This window comes from Micromys minutus (assembly GCF_963924665.1).
Source record: "Micromys minutus genome assembly, chromosome: 8".
Lineage (NCBI taxonomy): Eukaryota > Metazoa > Chordata > Mammalia > Rodentia > Muridae > Micromys > Micromys minutus.
Window position 1 is genome coordinate 25,729,817 of NC_137977.1, and position 11,580 is coordinate 25,741,396.

The following is an 11,580-nucleotide window of genomic DNA, read 5'->3' on the forward strand; positions in this document are numbered from 1 at the left end:
GACCAAAATGCCTGCATTATATAGGGAAGAGCCTCTGGGGGAAGGGCAGGACAGCCCCTGGACCGGAAAGTTCACGGTTGGGGGCAGGGTGTGCCAAATAGGGACTGAGGAATGCTGGGAGAACCTGGTGGTCTGGTCTGCTTTGATATGTAAAATATGTAACTCAGTCCTCCGCCCCAGCCCCTCGGGGGTCAGAATCCAAAAGTCCACCTTACAGCCAGGCCTTTGTCTTGTCTCCTGAGCTAAAAGTCCAGGTTCCCAAGGGCATGCTCCTAGATTTCGGGCCTGATGCTCAGCTCAGTGTGTATGTGTTGAATGAATGTAGTATTGAAAAGAAGCTTCCAGCACTGCGCTCAGGACGGGCACAAGTACGATACCATTCTATGAATCCAAGAGGACTTGGCAGTAACTCTCCCTCCCCAGAGTGTATGGCAGATTGCGATCGGTAGAGAAGCCACAGTCCTGTGGTCCAGGGGACAGTGATTCAAGAGCAGGTTCATGTCAGAAGAGGAGGTGCCTCACGATGGCTGCTCCCCCTCTAGGAACTGGACGTATTGGGTGTCTACCAGGACCTTCGCTTTGGCATCCCGTGGCCATCCAACATCCTCTCCCGGTCGGCGCCAGGGGACACAACGCCGAGTGACGGGCCTAAGCATAAGTGGGATTTGAACCCGAGGCTGCCTTGCGAGCGTCTGTTTGTCAGACCACCCACATTTACTGCATTGGCTGGGTCGTCCACCCCCCCACCCGCCCCCCATACCTTTCCAAGGATCTGTTGAACTTATTTTCAGCACCCGTTTTTAGCCAGCAGGACCCCCAGTGGAAGGGCCAGGCAGGCTCGGGGTTTGTTTCCAAACCACTTTGGGCTGGGTGCTGCCAGCACCAGGTCCTGTCCCTGAAGGAGGTTGAAACTCAGGGCAAGTGGAAACTTCCCCCAGCGTGGCGTTCAGAGATGGAATTTTTTTTTTCTTCCTCTTTCCTTTCTAATTTTGAACTAGCAGCAGGGCGACGGCCAAGGCAGAACTCCTCGGGGCTTCATGATTTATTCAACAGGTGGCTTTCTGCTGTAGAACACGCGCTGCAGGAATTTGCTGTAGTCGGAAGTGGAGAGTCAAGGAAACCCGGGGGCTCTTATCTCCCACCCCCCAACTTTACCCTGAAGCGAACAATGGCCATCTCTGGGGGGGGGGAAATGAGATTTACTCTCCCACCCCAGGCCGGGTGCCTGATTGCCAAAGAGATAGTGTCCCAGCAGGAAACAATTAACCGCTATTGTATTTTTTAGGCTGGAGCCTGGGGGAGGTGAGGATTGGGTGGGCGATTTGCAAGTTTATTAGCCCCCTCCTGCTCTTTTCCACACAAACGTACACTAATCCCCTTGGGCCCAGGGTTGGCTAAGCCAATAGTAAGGTCAAACTGATTGTTTGATTCCTTCCTTCCGGTTAGGTTAGCTTGAGCTCTAGCTTCGGCCCCTGACTATTTGGGTGGCAGTTTGTCCGTACTTCAAAAGCCTCTCTCTATAGATAAATGGGCAAAACCCCCAATACTTCACAGCCACGTGTCTGCCTTTGCACGTGGTGGTCCCTGGCCTGACACACAAGGACCTCCTAAGATGTGAGCGATCGCGGTTGCTGCTGACTCGGGAGGGCACCCCTGTGCCAGGTGTCAGTTATGATCCAGCTTCCAGTACCAGCGACCAGGCAGGAGAACCTCGTCCTCCTGTGCCGCTGAGACACGTACTCGAGGCTCTGGAGAGGAGGCTCAAAATCCAAACCCAAACAGGCTCAGCTTCCAAGATGGCACCTTGAGAGGTGTGCTCTCAGACGGGGCAGAATCTGCGATCTCACCGGTAGAAGGAACCAGAGGGCAGAAAGGCAAATGCTGTTTGAAGCCTCTTGTATAAAAGGTTTACTCCCACCTTGAGGAAGGTCCTAGGACCTAGACATCTCCTGAAGGCCGCATCTACTGTGCTGGAGATTAAACTTGAGCATGAATAGAAGGGGTGGAACATTAAACCATCAGTTACAACAAAGCACATTGAGTGACTCAGGCTAGTGCTGAGACTCCGCTCGGGGCCGGGGAAGCCAAGGGCTGCTCATTCACGCTCCATGTTTCATGAGGAAAGAGAGCCTGCTTTCTCAGATGCATAGACCCTAGCACAGAGGGACAAGGCCACCTCATGGCTCCCCAGCTACAGATGGCCCTTGTTCCCTTTCGCTCGACTAGAGGATGCCTGTGGGGGTGAAGGAGGCCATGGGCAGGGAGACAGATCATGGATCCTGGATTATTAACATGTGGGATTCGGACCTGTTTTAACAAAGGTGGTTGGCGCAGGCCATGCTCTGGACATATTTGAATAAATATCATATAATTCTTTGGTATAATTTTGCTGCAAAGTCAGGTGTATATTGGGAAATAGAGAAGCCCCCCCCAAAAAAAAAGAGTAAGCATGAAGTTTTCATTTATATTTTGAAACAGTCTTACCATGTCACTCTGGCTGGCCTGGAACTCATAGGACCCACCTGCTTCCCAAGTGCTGGGATTAAGGGCATTTGCCACCAGGACTGGCTTTACAAAAAAGAAATCTTGAGCCCAGCATGGTGGTGCACACTTTTAATTCCAGCACAAGAGAGGACAAGAGAGGCTGAGGCAGGTGGATGTCTGTGAGTTCCAGGCCAGCCAGGGCTACAGAGAGAGAGGAAAGGTGGGGGGGGGGGGGGAACAGTCAGACAGACACAATGAGAATGTTTGGAAAATGTCTGGATAATGTCTGGATTATGCAGGGAGAAGCCTCTGGGGGAAGGGCAGCCCAGTTCCTAGGCTGGAGTGTTGGAGGCAGGGCAAATGCCAGGTAGGTACCAACTGAGGAATGCTGGAGGCCAGGTCTACTTTGATATGTAAAATATGTACTTCAATCCCTTGTCACAGGGTGTTGACTACTACATGCATGCAGTACCTTCAGGGGCCAGAGGGGGCGTCAGATCTTCAGGCCTGATGTTATAGGTGGTTATGAGACCTCATGTAGGTACTGGGAATCAAACCCAGGTCCTCTGGGAGAGGAGCTAATGCTCTTAACTGGAGTCATCTCTCCAGCCCCAGACTGGATTGTTTAAAAACAAACAAAACACAACACAACACATTTCAATAATAAATGAACAGGCTGGACAATATTATGTATCTGTTTATCCTACATTCTTGGGCCACCGTCTCTCACTTTGCAGCCCTGGCTAACCTTGAATTAGGAATCCTCCAGGCTCTCTACCTAACCCTAGGTTCCAGAGGGAGAGAGAGAGACAGAGAGAGAGAGACAGAGAGAGATAGAGAAGGGGGGAAAGGGGGTGTAAGACCCTTTGTGACCTTCTCATGGTGTGTTTACACTTTAAGCCTTGTTTTGGCAGCTTTGACCTAAAGACAGCAGTTTCAATTCCCCTGGTGCTCTGAGGTCAAGGGGAAGCTTCCTGCCTTGACCTTTCAGTACAGCTCCCCTTGACCCCTCCCCACCTCGGGCATTTCTTTGTCTGTAGATCACCATCCTGGTGGTCCCTGGGGGAAAGGGGGGGTTTGGAGTGTGAAGCTTCACCTCCTGTCAAAGGAAGCTCAGCTAAAGCAGGGAGCTGAAGCACTATCATTCGGAAGTAGAACAACACCTAAAGATCTCTATCTGGGCCATTTGTCTGGTGCTTCCCAGGAGCTGGGCCGACCCTTCCTGCCCTGGCTTCTGCCCTGGAGGGAAGATTTTTTTTTTCCTTCCACTTCTGAGAAACCCTGGGCTTGTCTTGTCACTTCAGTTCACTCGGCCATATGTTAGGTGGGCCATTCATTTACATTTGTCATTGAGCACTTTTATGGTGTATGTGTGTGTGTGTGTTCCTATATGGTAGAACTGAGTCACAGGAGAGCTGTTGGAGAAGACCTTTTTTTTTTTTTTTTATGAGAAAGGTTCAGATCTCAATCCTTGCCTCTCTCTCTCTCTCTCTGTCTCCCTCCTTCCCAGTTTTCCATCCTTCCTCTCACAGCACTGGAGAACTAGCCAGGCATTCCCACATGCTATGCTATTCACATTTCCTTCAGTATTTCAAACATGACTTTCTCAGAGAGGCCCTCCCCGACCTCCGCTTAAGATCAGTGTCTCTATCTATCAGTAGTAGCTTAGTTTAATTTCTTTCTTTCCTTATCTTGTTTTTAAGATTTATTTATTTTACAATACAAGTACACTGTAGCTGTCCTCAGACACACACAGAAGAGGGCATCAGATCTCATTACAGATGGTTGTGAGCCACCATATGGTTGCTGGGAATTGAACTCAGGACTCTGGAAGAGCAGTCAGTGCTCTTAACCACTCAGCCATCTCTCCAGCCCCTTAATTTAATTTCTTTGTACCAACTTTCACTCTAAAAATTGTCCCGAACATCTATTTCTTAATTCTCTTTTTTCCTTATCATGTGTATAGATGCGCACTTTTGTGCAGGTGCCCTTGAAGGGTATCTGATTTCCTCTTTTGTAGTTACAGAAAACTGAGACCTGCTTGACGTGGAGATTGGAACAGAAAGAACTTGGGTCCTCTGCAAAAGCAATGTGTGCTAACTGCTAAGCCATGTCTCCGGCCCCTGTGCATTTCTTATTTAGTGCTCATCTACTTTCTCCCCCTCTACCCCATAAGGCCTATCTAAAATGGCTTCCAAAGCCTGGCCTGTGACTAGTGATTCCTAGGCCCTTAGTTAACATTGAGTGACCAGCTGTGAGCTGTAGTCTGAGGAATACTCGGTCCCTACCCAAGTCCTTTGTTCTAGCTTTGATCTGTGCGTGTACTTCTGTGTCTGTTTGTAAATTGTGTGTCATTCTTTATGAGCGGGCAGTGAGGACTCTGGATTGACCCTTCAGCCTACCTCTAGTACAAGGTCGAGGTGAGAGATCTTTGGTAATCTTGTCCCAGGAGAATAAACCGTGTGGTCCCTCCTTTTCCCTTAGGAGTTTCCCATATGGCTGCACACTTCCTGTGTGTGCTCTGGCCTGGGAACATCAGCGACACCACAAGGACTACTGCAAACTGTCTCAGTAGGAGGCTACAGTTGTCCCTTCTTAGGATGACAGTCATTCCCCTCTCTCTTCTTAGCGAACCCACAGATGTACCAGCTCACAGAGCTAAGGGATGCCTGGAATCCCAGTACCCACAGGCTAGAAGCAGAAATATCAGCAATTCAAGGCTGGTCATTGTTATATGAGACCTTACTTTAAAATAAATAAAGAAGAAAAATCTTTAAAGGAGAAAGGAAGAAAAAAGAATGAAGGAAAGAAAGTCAACTTGTCCTACAATATGAAGGCCCTGGGGTGTTGTCTGAGCCAGACTAAGCTTGCAAGAGCAGTTTGGGTGACCTTCGAAGGAGTAGCAACTCTCAGTTGGCCTTGCAAGAAGGTATCTTAGAGCGCAGGGATGCATCAGATGTTAGATGCTGCAGGCCTCACCACCACGTTGCAGGTGACCATTATTTACAAGACAATCTTATTCAAGCTACTGAAATCAGGGGAGGCAGGATGGAGACTGGATCTAACAAATGAGTTATTTATATCTATATCCCAGACCTCGGAGGGAAAATTCCCGAACTTAGCCATTCCTAGATGGCCTGCGACACAGGATATTTAAAGTAACAATGGGTTGAATTCTTGTTCACAGTTTTGGCAGGGCTCCAGTCTGAAAGTCCACAAGAGAAAGACTCCTTGGGCTGTGTAGCTTCAAGGGGCGGGGACTGTTTCTAATTTGGGATCTATTTAAGATCTGACTCCCCTCCCCCTTCTTCCTGGAATTACAAAGAAAATAAAAATTTGACTTTAGAGACAACAGTCCCTGTGGTCAACTCTCGAAGATTTGGGAAGTGTAGCTCTTTGTCCTTTCCACTCCATCTTTGAGGGAAATGGTGTTATTTTAAAGAAAGAAAGAATAGTATATAGTTTGCAAAGCCCAAACATCCCTTTTTAATTCTTTAGACTTGAAGGCAGAAATAAACAGTACCAATGGGAACAGCCTAGTAGCCAAGTTCTGACTACTCTGTGACAGCTGTCTAGAGGCGGATATGGCCCTGTGCACAATCACTGACCCATTTACGACACACTTGCAGGGAGACACTCAGAAAGCTGGAAATGACGACTGATTCCTTATTCGGTTGAGAAGATAGTGGGGTGACTTTTCCCATAACTGCATTCTAGAATAGTTACATAAATAACTAGCTGTGCACATTTAATAGATAGTCCTGGACAAAATACAGTAATTGCTTTATTATTTTTGAGACAAGGCATTCTTTAATCCTACCTGGCCTTGACTGTGTGGCAGAGGTTGACCTTGAACTCCTGATCCTCCTATCTTAACCTTCAAAATGCAGGGATTATAGTTAATAGGCTCTTCCCATCCCTAGGCTATTTCTAAACACTGGTTTGGGAAGGAAATAGACTGTGGGTGAGATGGCTCTGCAGAGAGAGGCGCTTGTGGCCAAGCCTGCTTATACTAGGGAACCCTCATGACAGAAGGAGAGAACAGATTCCTACAGCTGTTCTCTGAGCAGACATGCGCCCTAGCATGCTCACATACTCACACTTGCTATATAGACCAGGTTGGCTTCAACCTCACACAGAGTCACCTACTTCTGTATCTCAAGTGCTGGAACGGAAGGCGCGCACCACCATATCTGGACCCAAAAATTTGAAAGTAGAGAATGTACCAGTTAGAATGCCTTTGGTTCCAAGTGACAAAATCCAGCTCAAAATGGCTTATCTCATACAAGAGACTTATTCTCTCCTACGCCTAGGTGTCTTTAGGTTGAATGATTTATAAACTAGCTAACATGTTTTGTTTAAAGCCCAAGGTTCTTTTTCGTTATGCAGGTCAGCCTCCATGTTCACACCAGTTTGTTCATGGCACCAAGTCTTACTGTTACAAGAACACGACACTTAGATGGTTTCTCCTGTGTGTCAAGATGAAGAATCTTTGGAATTGGGGGATATAAACTCAGCGGCAGAACTCTTGCCCCAAGTTAGCCAGTAGAATTCCTCTCCTATTCCCATTGGCCAGTACGATGTCACATGTTCACTTGTGAGCCAATCACTAGCAAGACACTCAGGTCCAATGGGATCTGGTTAGACTCTGAACCTGCGGAATAGTGTATTACCACCCCCCCCCCCAAGGCTGATGGGCTCTGACTGGAACAATCTTGGATAGCAAACGAAAACTGGGGGTGGGTGCCAGCTAATTTGTTTGCCAAGACAGCTATGAGAGGGAAAATGTGGAAACGCCACTCCTGCCTGCAGAATTGTTGGTGATTAATGGTTGGTGGGATGGGGTGGAGGTGGTTCATCTTTATAGCCACTGATAACAACCATTCATGGTCGGGCGAACAACTCTAATTAAACCTTGGGTCACACACAAAAGGAAGATACGAAAATAGGAGACGGACTTGTTGAAAATCAGGGATCTGGCCAGAGAGGAAGGAGGATGAGAAACGGGGGGCGGGGAGTGTTGACAAACTGATGAAAGTTCATTACGTAGAGGTATGAGGCTGTTTGGTTTAAATTTGAGGTAACCAAGGAGCCAGAGAATATAGAGCTGCGGAGACGGTAGTGGGTGAAACCGCCCTTAGAGAGGGGAAGACAGTAAATAATGAACTCGTGTGTGGATTGGATAAGCACCGTGAATGGAAAGGCCCGGGCTTCGGTGAGGATGTCTTCCAGGTCAAAGCTGTGAGGCAGAGTAACTGAGCCAGGCCAGAGATGTGTGGGAAGTGGGAAGAGGAGGAGAACGCAGCTCCCAGGAGCAAGAGCTGGTGTCAGGCAGAGAGTATCCCAGCAGGTTGGAAGGGCTCAGGTTGCAAAAGACGGAACAGTGCAGTGTCTTCCAGACACTGACAAGGAGCCTGTCTTCCACATTAAGTTCAATTAAGCGTAAAAGCTTTGTCCGTTTTTTGTTGTTGTTGTTGGTGGTGGTTTTTTTTTATTCACAAAAGGTAAGCTATCTTTATTTGGAGACACAAGCAGCAAGCTTTGTTGTTTTATTCTAAGACCCCTTTTTAATTTGAAAAAAAAAAAAGGCTTAAGATAGTTTTTGATTTTTATCTTCTGTGGTGGGTGTTTTGCCTGCATATTTGTTTATGTACCATGTGGGTGCAGTTCCTGCAGAGCCCAGAAGACGCTGGATGCCCTGGAACTGGAGTTAACACCCTGTTGTGAGCTGATGTGTGGGTGCTGAGACTTGAACTCAGGTTCTTTGGAAGAGCAGCCAGTGCTCTTAACGGATGAACCATCTCTGCAGCCTCTATTCTGAAATAATTTTAGAGTTAAAAAAGAATTGCAAAAACTGTTGGAAACCCCCTATTTTCTTTACCCTCTTCTCCATTCTCTGTAACAAACCACTGAACAATTATTGAAGCCAGAAACTAACGCAGCATAGGCTTTGCTTGCCTTTACCCACCTCATTCCACTTACCTCATTTTTCCCATCAAAGGCTCCCCTCAATTCCAGGGTCTGCTCAAGACACCAGCTTACTGTCACTTCTCCCCCACTCCTTGATGTTAGCAGTGGGCATGTGTTTCTGCTGAACACGCCCCCATTTAGGTTTCTTTGTTGCTTTCCAATATTAGAATAGTCTAATATTCTAATAAAATATGCAGGTGTTTTGCTCACATGTATGTCTGTGCTTCACATGTATGCTTAGTACCTGTGGAAGCCAGAAGAGGACATTAGACCTATTGGAGCAGAGGTACAGATGGTTGAGTCATTATGTGGGTGCTGGGAATTGAACCCAGGTTCTCCTGAAGAGCAGCCACTGCTCTTAACCACTGAGCCATCTATTCAGCACAGTTGGTTTTTGTTTGGTTTGATTTGAGAAAGAGTCTTTCTATGTAGCCCTGGCTGTCCTAAAACTCAATAGATCAGACTGGTCTCAAACTCACAGATATCTACCTGCCTCTGCCTCCCAAGGTTAAAGGTGTGTGCTGACACACTTTACTTTTTTTTTTTTTAAGATTTATTTATTTAATGTATATAAGTACACTGTAGCTGTCTTCAGATACACCAGAAGAGAGCATAAAATCCCATTACAGATGGTTGTGAGCCACCATGTGGTTGTTGGGATTTGAACTCTGGAAGAGCAATCAGTGCTCTTAACCATTGAGCCATCTTTCCAGCCCTGACACTTGGCCTTTTAATATTTCTTTAAAGTATAATTTGATAATTTTTAAAAGTATAAATAGAATATGTTGGGCAGATTTACATTTAAATTATTAGTTAGTTGGGTTTGTGGGGGAGTGACAGAGTTTCTGTGTAACCCTGGCTTCTCACTTTGTAGACCAGGATGACCTCCAACTCAGAGATCCACCTATCTCTGCCTCCTGAATTTAAAGGCATGAGACACTGTACCTGGCTGAGCTTTTATTATTAATGTGAGATGTCCAAGCCATGGCCCATATGTAGAGGTCAGAGGACAATTCTGTGGGATCAGTTCTCTCTGCCACCTTTACATGGGTCCTGGGAATTGAACTCAGGTTATCATACATGCACAGTCTGTGTCTTTACCTACTGAGCCTTCTCAGGCCCTGGCAACTTCATTTCCCTGGCGGTTTTCCTTTTTGCAACAGTTAACGTTCTTTTTTAAAAAAGAGATCATCATGGAGGTCCACCTGTCACTTCAGCACTGGAGAGGAAGAGTCAGCAGGATCAGGACTTTGAGTCCAGCCTGGGCTATATGAGGGGTTTTTCTTAAAACCCAAACCAAGATCATCTGATTCTTAATAATGCTAGAAAACAAACGAAAAAGTATGCACCAAGTATGGTTACAGGCTTTCCCCGACTGCTTTTGTCCATCTGGTGAGCATGCCCAGAGCAAATGCGCTTTGGTTGCCCTAACAGTTCTAGTATAATTAGAGGAGACCCTTTCGGTGGGAATTGAAGCTGCACACAGTGAGGTGTTAGCAACTCAGGTGAAACAGACATGCCGTCGGTGTGAAGGACGTGAAGGAAGAGCAGGGCCAGAGACCACGAATACGGGTTTGATGCAGTGTCTCATACCCCACCACAAAGTGCTTACGCCAGCGTGGAAACGTGTTCACCAAGAGCCCTTTCACACATAGCGGTGTAAGAAGACATCCAGTCAGGTGTCAGTGGCCCACGGGGATGGGAGTCTCTTATCTGTGGTTGGAGTGAGGGATCTGCTGCTTTTATTTAACGAGCTTACTTTGCCTGGAAGGCTGAGGCAATGGGAATATTTTTTTGCCCTTGAGGAAAAATATGAAATCAGGAACTGGAGGCTGTCACTCTGCCATCTTTACCCTGGAGGAAAGCTTGGAAGGGCAAGTGGTGGAAGGTGACAGGGAAGCTGGCATCTGCAGTGAAGCCAGCTTTAGGGGACTCCTCCTAGCTGAAGTTAAGGGTTACCTGGCTGTCAGAGTAATTCAGGACGTAAACTGAATACTTAAAGCAGCTACCTTGCCACTTACACATGTGTGACATTTTTTCTGTTTGTTCTGGGCAGGGTTTCTTTGTGTATCCATGGATGTCTTGGAACTAGCTCTGAGGACCAGGCTGACCTCATACTCAGAGATCTGCCCGCTGATGCCTCTGGAATGCTGGGGCTAAAGGCATTTGCCACCCCCCACTCTGTTTCTTCCAATTTTTCTATTTTATGTATATAGACATACTGTCTGCATGTGTGTCTGGCAACATCTGCATGTCTAGTATCTGAAGAGGGCACTGGATTTCCCGGGACTGGAGTTGTAAGTGGTTGTGAGCTGTCCATCTTGTGGCACTGGAAACTGATCTTTCTCTGAAGAGCAGCATGTGTTCCTAAGCACTGAAGACCCTCTCTGCAGTATTCCATAGGCTCAGGAACAGACTACAAACTTTCCCAATAGCCATTCCAACCTGAACGTCGCTTGGAGCTCTCTGCCGTGTGGCTGGCAGGCTCTTTAATGCAGAGCCCTAAGTTACCTCCAGAGATTCTCCGGGTCCAGCAGAGAGGATGGGGAGAGCTCGGCTGGGAGGGGAGGAGTGCGGCTCCCAGCTTGCAGCAGTTACTGTTAGCACACGTGTGGGCATAGGAAGTAGAGCCCAGGGAGTTTTTCAGTCATCTCCTGCCTAATGCATCCAGATGCATCCATAATTAGCCCTTGCCTCTGGCCTCCGGGCCCAGGTGGGCTCCAGAAGGCCCACACTGCCGCCAGACGAGAGGCCTTAAAGAACACCGGGCAGACAATTGGAATGCTATTTATCCGTGCGAAACACAATAAAACCCTGAGCGCTCTTCCTGTCTCAGAGACCCATAAATTATGAAAATTATACCTGCCTCAGGCCATGGACATATTGTTTTATTAAAGTTCCGATGAATAAACTTCAGGTCTCTTAAAAATGCCCTCCCCAGCTTACGTCGCGGCACCTCCGGTGTGGGGCAGGCTTCCTGAGTCTTTCTAGATTTCCAAAGCTTGAACCCCCAGATTCACTTCAGGCTGTTAGTTACCTAGGCTGGTCAGAGCTGAGAGCACTAGGGACTCTAAACCAGGGACAAGGCTGCAGAGGTGCAGGGATACGGTCTACTTAATCAGCAGC